The 12,465-nt window shown below is 29.8% G+C and overlaps 1 protein-coding gene across 1 annotated transcript in view; it reads right to left on the bottom strand.

Annotated features, from left to right (window-relative positions):
• The window catches only part of TfAP-2 (transcription factor AP-2), a 179,484-nt gene that overhangs the window by 86,555 nt on the left and 80,464 nt on the right, over window positions 1-12,465 (bottom strand). The gene's annotated exons all lie outside the window — the stretch shown is intronic.

Genomic DNA, 12,465 nt, shown 5'->3' with positions numbered 1-12,465 from the left:
AGCTGTTAAACAAAGGATGATCTTTTGAAATATTTTCAGCTGTTGCAGATTATAATTTGTAGTTAATTACATAACTTGAGGTACATTATCTGTTACATATTCGTACCATTTTATTTAGCGCACTAGGAAATCTTACATAAGACAAAAGTCACACCCGAAAATTGCATAGACACGTTCATCAACTCTCTCTTACAAAGTAAACTTGGGAAAGAAATGTTGAAGAGGTTTTTAGTTGTCTTTTTTCTGAGCGGAATGCTCTGTTGCATGTAAGTCAACCAGACACAAAAATGGAAATTAAAATTTACTCCTGAAAATTATACCTCCATCAGAAAGGGCTACCTGTTAATAAAAATCATTAAAAACAAGGAACAGGACCACTAAACCAAGGAACGAATAATTATTCATTCCTTTTAACATACTTGATGTTCCAATAAATATATGCTGCTAATTAAATGCAAATTTAAACCAGTAATGCGCTGCGTAATTAAAATCCATCCTCATTTCACGTTTTTACATAAAATCAATTTTACCCTAAATGTTATACACCAAGTAAAATCCTTTAGAGAACACGATAAGGTTGAAATCAGAGTAATTTGTAATAGTTATAAAGGCAAATATCATCATGCTAAATTTTTAAATTTTGTGCTGATCGGTTCAGCACATTTCTGTCGTACGGAATGGCACGAACCGTTGACTTGAATTTAAACGAAACTAAAAGTATTGAATTTTCTTTAACCACCAAATTGAAGCATGATAACTGAAATTGACAGTTCACGTATTTTTTGTACTTAATGCCTTATACCTTGTATTTCTTTAGAAATGATAAAGATTATTATAGAGTGATCATTTGAAAAGTTACCACATTTATTATTCAATAGCTATCAGTCCCACCATATTTTTGTTTGAAGGTATGTACACCATTCTCGGTAGAAATATTTCAAAAATTCTAAATTTTAAAAATATGGGTAACCCACCTACTGATGGGTTCGAGTAGGTGTAGCGGAACCCACCCTTTCCTTAAATGGCAATGGTAAAATTGCTAGTTAATTGTTAGTTAATGTAATTAAACTAACAAACCGAAAAAAATAATGAATTTTGGGAAACAGAAAATTAAAATCCGCTCACCCCTTCGCTCGGTATGCGCGAGAAACCACTTTGGGTAGTATTTTTTTAAAATTCCATTCCAAAAAAAAATAGTCATAAAATTACGCGATATTACTAAACCATTTGAAATAATCATAATCTGTTGATTAAAACTGTGAAAATTATTTTTTTAAATTACTGACACAAAATTTCGCCCTTAAATGTTTTCTTAATTTTCAAGGGTTGAAAACTTATTTTTTTAAACCAAACAATGCAGCTTGTGACACTTAATTGGAAGGCCCTTTGAATGACAAGTAATTTGTTTTTTTTTTTTAAATACTTATTGTCAAATATTTTTGTCAATTTTTGCTCGCCAAATTATAAGTAAACGTGTTTTATTTCTACAAAGCAAGAAAGCCGAATGTTTAAACGTAGAATAAAAGCAAAAATATTGATCAAGAAGTGATTACAAAAGGTTTTTGTACCAACTTGTTAATACCATAAGGTAGAAAAACCCAATGATTTCCGCTTAACAGAAACAATTTTTGTTTTGTTTTTTAAATTCCTTCTATCAGGTATTCTATTTATGCAAGCACTATGTATTTAATTACTTTTTTTTTGTCTTCAGTCACTTGACTGGTTTTATCCAGCTCTCCAAGATTCCCTATCTAGTGCTAGTTGTTTCATTTCAAAATATCCCCTACATCCTACATCCCTAACAATTTGTTTTACATATTCCAAACGTTGCCTGTCTGCACAATTTTTTCCTTCTACCTATAACTCCAATATTAAAGCGACTATTCCAGGATGCGTTAATATGTGGCCTATAAGTCTGTCTGTTCTTTAAACTATATTTTTCTTAATGCTTTTTTTTTATTTTCCCAAAATGTAACTGGAGTAGGGAACATCTTTGTCGGATTCCCTTTCTTATTACGGCTTCTTTCTTACGTTCTTCAATTATTACTGTTGCTCTTTGATTCCTGTAAATGTTAGCAATTGTTCTTCTATCTCTATATTTGAACTCTAATCTTTTTAAAATGCTGAACATTTTATTCCAGTCTACGTTATCGAATGCCTTTCCTAAGTCTACAAATGCCAAGTATGTTGGTTTGTTTTTCTTTAATCTTCCATCTACTATTAATCTGAGTCCTAAAATTGGTTCCCTTGTTCCTATACGTTTCTTGAAACCAAACTGGTCTTCTCCTGACACTTCTTCTACTATCCTCTCAATTCTTCTGTACAGAATTCTAGTTAAGATTTTTGATGCACGGCTAGTTAAGCTAATTGTTATGTATTCTTCACATTTTTCTGCTCCTGATTTCTTTGGTATCATGACTGTAACACTCTTTTTGAAGTCTGACGGAACATTCCCTTTTTCATAAAGTAATTTGGTACAAATAAAATAAAACTGGTTCACTGGTATTAAAGTTACGATTAAAAATGTGGTTCTTTTAGGTTATGTTGGGATTCAGAGTTAGTGACCCAATGCAATAGGTCTGAAATCATCCGTTTTTGTTAAAAATATGGGTTTTAGGTTCCTCCAGCATTGAAAAACGCACCAGTAAACACAGCATTATAACTTCAGTTAAACATATGAAAAACCAACAATAACTAATTCATAAATTAATAATTGTTAAGCAAAAAATAAAGCTAAAATCATTCATTAGTTAATTTTGTTACGAAGGTTTTTAACAAGAAGAGTCGTTATGAAATAATAAACGAAACACTTTTTTTTTACTTCAACAAAATAAAAGTATCAATATTTAAACCATGTGTTCAAAATAATTCCCATTTTCCTGTTAACAATAATAAAGTCTTTGTTGAAATTCACATCTTACTCCTATTAAAGTTTCTTTAGTTACATCTCTACATGGTCTTACAATTTAATTTTCAACTCTTACATATTAGTAGGAATTTCTTTATAAATTACTGATTTCAAATGACCCTACAAAAAAAAGTCCAGTGGTGTAAGATCAGCAGATCTTGCCGGCCACACAACTCTTTCCCTTCTACCTATCCAATGCCCAGGAAACATTTGATCCAACCATTGTCGAACTGGAAGTGAATAGTGGTGGACGCACCATCTTGCTAAAAGTGAAGCATATCTTCGTTAAATACATGTTTCCATTGTCATATAACTGATTGATCTAAGGAGTGGACTACTAGTGGGTGAATAACTTCATCCAGCAACTGCAAATACTTTTCACCTCTCAAATTCCCATCGATAAATACTGGACCGATTATGTTATCACCGTAAATCCCGGCCCAAACATTTATTTTTATAGGATTCTGCATGATCCTAAGATTGAAAACATGAATTTTTACATCGCTCCAGTATCGGCAATTATGTTTATTAACAAAGCCATTTAGAAAGAAAGTGAATTCGTCAGTAAAACAAATGTTTTTCGTAAACATTGAATTGGCATCTATTAATTGAATCATTTCTTCACTCTTCTGTTAGCATCATCCTCTTTCAGTTCTTGATGCAGTTGAATTTCATACGGGAAAGATTTATTCAATTTTAATGTAGTGAAAACAAAACCATAAGAAACCCTCCAGTTTCACGGGATATTTTATGAATTGAGCTCTGATGATTTGCTACTTCATTTCCCAAGATTTCAACCAAAGTTAATTCTTCTAAAACCTTTTGTCCTGCACCTTCTTATTCATGACAGATCCCGTTTCTTGGGATTTTTTACAAGTTTTACAATGTAAGAGTGTGAAACATTTTTATTTGTATGCCGTTTATTATACGATTGGGCAGTTCTTCTAGCACATTTACTTTGTTCTCCGTATGCAAAAATTAGATCAGTCCTTTTTCTCGGATTGTAAGTCATTTTAGCGAGATAAATTTATAAAGACAAAAAAATGAAAGCCTAAATGTTAAAATAATAACATAAACCAAATGCCAATTTTAACTAAAGAACACAACAATTTAAATAAAACACGATGATGAAATAAATTCAATAAATACTTTTTGCCACTAATTACATACAATATGAAAAAAAATAATTTGCAAAAAATTTACCATGGAAAATAAGATCTGAATAATTGGCAGAAAATTATAAGGTGTTATAACAAGGTAATCAATTTTTCAACATGTGCAAGCAAAGAAGTAGGTACCTTATCATTGGTTTTTCGTATATTTTACTAATGTTATAATGCTGTGTTTACTGATACGTTTTTCAATACTGGAGAACCTAAAATCCATATTTTTAACTAGAACGGACATCAGACCTAATGCTTTGAGTCTTTGATACTGTATCCCAACATAACCTAAAAAAAAAACACATTTTTAATCGTAACTTCAATACCAGCGAACCAAGTTTTATTTTATTTGCAACAAATTACTTGTCATTCAAAGAGTCTTCCAATGAAGTGTCACAAGCTATATCGTCTCATTTAATAAAAATAAGTTTTCAACCCTTGAAAATTAAGAAAACATTCAAGGGCGAAGTTTGTATTTTTAATTTAAAAAATAATTTTTTAAATCCACAGATTATGATTATTTCAAACGGTTTAAGAATTAATATTACGTAATTTTATAGCTATTTTTGTTGAACTGAAATTTAAAAAAAATACTACCCAAATGGTTTTTCGCACATACCGAGCGAAGGGCTGAGCGGATTTTTATTTTCTGTTCACCAAAATTCATTATTTTTTTCGAGTTGTTAGTGTAATTGAATGTTACCATTTCCGTTTAAGAATATGAGTTGGGGTAAGTGTAGCGGAGAGGGTGGGTTTCACATCTTTGAAAATAATTTTAAAAAGATTCCCCCCGTGAATGGTACACATGCCTACAAACAGAAATATGATGGGACTGTTAGCTGTTGAGTAATAAATGTGGTAACTTTTCAAATGATAATCCAGTATTCGTATTTTTTTAGGAATTTATGGATCTCAATTGCCTTAAACGATATTGTAATACCCAAAGAAAAGTTTCACCGTTTGAGTATATTATGAATAGCCCTATTATAAAAAGTATACCTAACTGTATAGATTTTGCGATGGTATCAAGAACATTGTTGTTTCACACCTAACATGTACTGAATAAAAAAATCTCGCGAACATACGTGCATTTTGATAAAATGGCTGGAGGCTATCGACACAGTAACACAGCGGGTTACAACTTTTGAGAATGGAAGCCGGGTTACTACATAGCCCTCTTTTCCATCCATCCTGCTTTCTGCCATCTCCTCGTCTTACAGTCGATAAACCCATTCACTATCGAGGAGGAAATGAAATCAGGCGAGTTAAATAATCTTTTCTGATTGGCTGCGCGGGGCCAATAGCAAATGAACTACTGGGGTCCATGCCACGTATTAATCATATAATGATAATTTAACAATACACTTTTTTTTTTCGATAGAATAACTACTGAATTGATTTTATAACAACGTGAATACGAATATTATGAATGGCGTGTGCAGGTTACTGCGCGAATGCGCAGCGTAGAACACATTACTTTTATAATTATTTTTTTAGTCAGACCAACGTAGAGAAATTTAATTAACCGAGAACAGCGATTTATACAAATTTATTTTATCTACAGTATTAAACAAAGGAACAAAAAATACAGTGTAGAAGTAACAAAATGGAGAATAGATCGGTTTTATACCATTGATTTATTTATGGTATAAAATAAATCATTATGTAACAAAGTACGAGTACTCAACTATTGACTATCTCGGGTTTAAATGATAAAAAATGAGTTTGGATTTTTCCAATAATTTTTTCTAATTCATATAATTTATTTTTATAGTTTGTATTTTTCCCATATTATTCGCCACAAAAAGCCGTAATAAACCGAAGTAATATGTTTGCAATTTTAAAATTTTTATATGAAAATAAATAATTACCAACTAAGTTAAGTTTTTTAAAGCCTTTTGTTGTTATTACTATTATTTTAGCTTATCTGAATTCCATCGTCGGTTAAATGTCTTATACTTTGAATAATTACCATGATTATTGTATGACTAGTTGACAAAAAGTAATCATGGTTGTAGTAATCGTTGTGTTGGCAAGTTGTATTAACTATTAATAAACAAACTACATATATTCAGTTTATGTACAAAATATAAATTCAAAGATAAAAATTTGTTGCAAATGTATTTTGCAAACTACCATAAATAACCATATCAAAGAGATGTTGGTGGAGGAATCATTAATCGTACTTAACTAACGTAACTCTAAATAGACAGTAGAATTCATTATTTATTAATTTTACTCAAAATCATACCTAAATTATAGCATTAACACAGAAAGTAATGTAACAATTTGTTTATAATAATCATTCCTTCAATAGCGAGATATTGAACATATTTCTTTATTTTAACCGTTTGACGATGTAAAAAAAAAAAAACACTTACTACAGTAATAACTTTTGGCCTGTAAATTTATGCGTACAAAAGTTAAAACTTAAACGTTGATACAGGGAAAGTACCCGTAAAAAACATATAATGTAGTTTTATCACGGTTACAAAAGAATAAAAATCTGCAGAAAAATAGCCATTCTTTAACAGAATTAAAATCCATTTATTATCGATTTTATCCCATTCACATAATTTTTTTTTTTAACTTTTCTGTTCCAGTATATATAACAAATTAAAGTAATTTCATGCAGGTTGATATAATTGTATATAATTTATAAACATTTATAGAGTAAAAAAATACATGTGCATAACACTTGTAAAAAAATAAATTCTACTTTAAAATTGAACCTTATCTATTTTATCGAATTTTATTTTAAAATGTTAAACTAAACTTTATCTACATATTTAGGTTAAATTATCTTTGCAGTTCTTCTTTATCATAAAAGCAAAAAAGTTTTTCCATAAAAACTTTTTTATATAAAGATAATAATTTTTTCTTTCATCCTACTTTTTAATAATATTTGGACATTCTGATTCTAAAACTATACTCAATAGCTTACTTAATTAAGGAATGTAGGTTGATTGTTTTTTTTCCTTATTTAGAAGCATAACTCCTAAAACAGGAACGAGGATAATTTAGATATAGATTGTCTAATTAGTAATTCGTATAAATAAAAGCTGTTTTGACAAAAATACCTATAAGGCTTCACTTATTTTATAATAATAAGCAGGCATATGAGACGGCACTGAACATAATTATTGTATTATTTTCCCTTTAATGAATGTTATACAATTAGAACAATAGGAAATTAAATTATCGTGTATTTAGCACCCAATTTCTACTTTTTAATAGAATTACGGGATCAAAATTGCTGCCAGATTCAATAATTTTGTTGGTGGTAAATATTATTTGTATTTAAAAAAAATATAGACAAATTGTTATCCATAAAATAGTCCTTTGCAGTCTCATAAGCCTGCTTATTATTATAAAATAAAGTAAGTTGTATCGACATATTTTTGAAACAGTTTTACCATTACAAAGTCACATAAATTATTCAGCACATTTTAAAGGTTAATAAAGAACGAAAAATTGATGTAGCGCACCTTGATATTTTTCAAAAATAAATGTAGCTACTAGAGTACCTACACTACCTTGAATGAAAACGCTGGTGCGATTTAACGTCAGGAAGAATTCGGTAGCAATGGCCACCGTGCAGGAGAAAAAAACGTGGTTACTATGGTTTTATGAAACCAGATCTGTGATTACTGTTCGTAAACGTTTTCGTTTAGAGTACGGCCATGATTCTCCTTATAAAGATCCTATTAAACGTCGGTATCAGAAAATTTAGGATACAGGAAGTGTAGTACACAAAAAAGGTACGGGCAGTCCTCCCGTTTGCGAGAAACTTGTAGATGAAGTAAGAGAAACCTTTCAGAGAAGCCTTGGTATGTAGACTCGTACGGGCTTAGAACTGGGAATACCGCAATCGACTATCGTGAAGGTTCTGCAAAAGCTCCTAAAACTTCATGAATACACGATTTAGTCAGTGCATGTGTAATGTAAGACGACTATAAACCACGCCGTTACAATTTTGTCGTAGGTATTTTTGATAAAGTGAACGAAGATAATACTCTTTTAGAAAAACTAATCTTCTTTGATGAAGCTATCTTCCATGTTTCTGGTCACGTTAACTGTCATAAGTGTCGGATTTAGGAAAGCGAAAGCCCTCATACCGTTCGTCCAACACAACGTGGAAGCCCGAAAATTAATGTTTGATATGCATTGACCGCTTGTGAAGTGATCCGGCCATACTTCTTCGCCGAACCAACGGTTACTAGCGCTAATTATCTACACAAGTTACAGGAGTATGCAGTACCACAAATTGGACATCGGCAACCAATCGTTTACTTCCAACAAGATTACTCCCACCACAGTGGGGTTTACATATTAGGGACTAAGCGAAAATTTTCCTCAAGGACCAATTCCTTGCCAACATCGATTCTCTGAAGTTACGCTACACGATTTCTTTCTTTGGGGTTTTGTACAGGTGAATGAAACGAAATTATCAACATCAATGAACTAAAAAGAAGAATCGAAGGTATAATTAATGGAATAATTCCAGATATTCTTCGAAATGTGTGGTGTGAAATTGAATACAGTCAAGTTGCTCATGTGGAACTTGTTTGAAGTTAATAACTATTGTAAACAAAACTGTTTGAAATGCCTTGTTCAACAATACAACATGCATATATGTATATTATTATTGCTTTGTTACTTTGTATTAATACCTAAAATGCACTGAATAATTTGTATGACCACTGTGTATATCAGTAAGAGAATCTATATTTAAATTCTCCCAGTTTCAATTTTACAAGTTATATTTCTAAATAAAAAAAAATATCTTTTTAAGATAAAATAATGTCTTACTTAAACCGTTGCTAAGTGATAAAACTTATGATCTGCGGTCATAAGTTAGAATACAAGTTTTGTTTTTTGGGGGCTTTTATATTAATGAAAGAGAAAGTATGTATAAGTTAAATTTAAAACGTCGTAGTTTACATAACCGTCATATTCCATCAAACGTAATTTTACCCCCGATAACACATGTTTCTTATTTCAATAAGAAACATCAAATATTTTAAGCTATATTGGCATTATTATGATAATGCGTAGCAAATTATGGGAGTTTAAATGTTTTGTAAAATATAATTTTGTGTTAATTTGAATTTGTGAAATGTATTTCTGAATACATTTCATAAATTCAAATCAGGCTTCCTTAAGCCTTTGGACCTTAACTCCAAATTTTTAAACAACAAATAAAACAAATTACATTCAAAAAAGGATCTCCTCCCTTGAGCAAACATAACTTCAAGCTACCCCTAACTGAAGTTAAATAAAATTATAGCTTAAACCAGTCAATAAAATCAAAAGCTAATAATTTAAGAAAAAGAAATATTAAATAAAGTTACCCCTAACATTATCTAATTCAAATAAAAAACAGTAGTTAAAATATATAAAAGTAAACTTAAAAGTTGATATCTAAAAGCCACACAAATATAAGATAAAGCTACCCCTAACATTATCATAATTTTTTATAAAAAAAAGCAATGGTTCAAAATATATAAAAGTAAACTTAAACAACAAATAATCTTAATATCATAAAATAACAATAGTATAATAATAAATTTGTTTTTAAAGAACCAAATAAAATACTTAAATAAAACATATGTAATTATTTTACTAAACTAAACCTCAAGATAAGAATTAAACCATGAGGTTTTTTTTTTTTTTAATAATTATATATTTTTAAATACACTTATTATAATATAATTATATTCCTTAGGTTTTTTAAACTTTAAAATTTATTTGAATGAATAAAATTATTTTTAATAAAATCCTATTTAATTTGATTAAGAGTTAATTTAAATTAAATTCTTATGAAATAGGTATTTAATTAAAATTAAAATTAATTTTAATTAAATATCTTATTGATGCATTTAATTAAAAATTTTATTTTAGATGATTATCTTTACAAAAACTATTTTACATTAAATTAAAAATCTATATTATATTAAAATCTTTATCTAAATATAAGAGGTTATCTATTATATAATACATTTTTTAATTTATATAACACTTATGAATTAAAATATTATATTTAATAAGATTAAATATTAAAGGGAGAAATAGATATATTTAAATAAATATATTACTATATATAATATATATATTATAATATAACTATCTTTTTTCTTTTTTGTAATATAATAATTAATCAATTGAATGATATAATATAAATATCTTATTATACTAAATTTAAGAGTTAAGGTCTAAAGGCTTATTATAACTAAATTTTGTTTTAATTTCTTCTTAAGTAATTATAAGAATTGTAGGGACCAATATTTTTCCACAAATTTTTTGTAAAAGAAATGTGTTTTGACCTGATGAGAAGAATTTGATTTTAAAATATCTTTCCTCTGATGGTTTTGGTAAACAAAACATAGTATTATTTTTTAATATTTTAAATCATATTAACGCGATAAAATAAATTAAAATAATAAGAAATAAGATAAATTACGGTTCAAAATAATAAAAGTTACGTGTAAAATAAAAGTTTAAAAATTAAATATCATTTATTTTGCTTCGAATTAAATACACAATGATTGCGTGTAAAACTTACTACAAAAAATTTTTTTTCATATTCATTTAATAAGAAAAAATATTACTTATACATTTTTAGTATAGTACCATTGCACCATAGCACCGTTGAGTAGTGGTTGAAGGGGCTACGTTTCGTTTCGTTTATCGGAATCAGTATTTATGAGAAACGTAACGGTTCTTTCGGTAGAGGAACGCATTTTTCCCGTTGAAACGTCTTTCATGAAGGTGAAAAGTAACTGATTTAGTGAAGCAGAAGTTTTTTGAAATGTTTTCATGAAGCACTAGTTTTCTGAAAGGTTTCCAGATACTCCTGTTCCTCACCGCAATGCAGTTCGAACTCTTATCGCAAAAATTTCGGGCAATAGGCTTTGTTGAAGACGCTGATCGAAGTTGAAGACCACCTAAACTAAACAAACAGAAGCTCCTTTGTATTTCGGATGCCGTGGCCGAAAGTCCATCAAGGTTAATGCGTAAGTTAACACAGCAACAAGATATCGGATTTGCTACCGATAAAGCTGTAAGAAAAGAACTGAAACTTTTCTCCTACAAAGTAATATGTGTTAAAGAACTGAAATCTACATATCATACCAAAAGACTAGATTATTTTCAACGGTTTAAACGTTTTATTGGCCAAAATTCCGTAGGTATCCTCGACATTACGTTTTTTACAGATGAAGCATGGCTTCATCTGGGAGGGTATATTAATTCACAAAATGCACGCCTGTGGTCGACAACTACCATGAATTACACGAACTGACTTTACACGAAGCGAAAATTGGAGTTTGGCTCAACTTGAATAGAACGCTCATTGTGGGTCCAATATTTTTTTTTTGAAAATACAGTTTATTTTAAATGTATTTATTGCGCTATTTTAAAAAACTTCATTGTCAGTTAGCAGAAATGGAAATCGATCACGGTTGATTCCAACAAGATGGTACCCCAGCGCACACAGCTAACAGCTCAATGACGTTTTTACGAAATATCTTTGATTAACGAATCGTTTTGTGGGGTTTGTTGCCTTCACGATCTGCCGATCTGACTCCCCCCGATTAATTTCTATGAGGGGCAGCGTAACATGCAGTGTATCACAACAGACCACGCACGATTGACGAACTAAAAACCGCAATAACGGTATACGTACAAGACATTCCAGTACATCAGCTGGTTAAAGTATTTGAAAACAAATTGTAATGTGTGCAGTGTTGTATTGATTTTGGAGGAGGTCATTTTCATTCCCTTTTATAAACTTCTCTTTATAAAATGCTTGTTCAGCATTTTAAAAAAATTAGGGTTCAAATACAGAGATATAAGAACAATTGCTAACATGTCCAGGAACCAAACAGCAACAATAATAATTGAAGAACATAGGAAAGAAGGCGTAATAAGAAAGGGAGTCCGACATGGATGTTCCCTATCTCCGTTACGTTTTAATCTTTACATGGAACTAGCAGTTAATGATGTTAAAGAACAATTTAGATTCGGAGTAACAGTACAAGGTGAAAAAATAAAGATGCTACGATTTGCTGATGATTTAGTAATTCTAGCCGAGAGTAAAAAGGATTTAGAAGAAACAATGAACGGCATAGATGAAGTCCTACGCAAGAACTATCGCATGAAAATAAACAAGTAAAAAACAAAAGTAATGCAATGTATTAGATATAACAAAGATGGACCAATGAATGTGAAAATATGAGAAAAGATTATGGAGGTATAAGAATTTTGTTATTTGGGAAGTAGAATTACTAAAGATGGACGAAGGAGGAGCGATATAAAATGTCGAATAGCACAAGCGAAACGACCCTTCAGTCAGAAATATAATTTTTTTACATCAAAAATTAATTTAAATGT

Source organism: Lycorma delicatula, chromosome 1 (assembly GCF_047948215.1).
Source record: "Lycorma delicatula isolate Av1 chromosome 1, ASM4794821v1, whole genome shotgun sequence".
NCBI lineage: Eukaryota > Metazoa > Arthropoda > Insecta > Hemiptera > Fulgoridae > Lycorma > Lycorma delicatula.
This window is presented reverse-complemented; position numbering and strand designations above follow the sequence as displayed.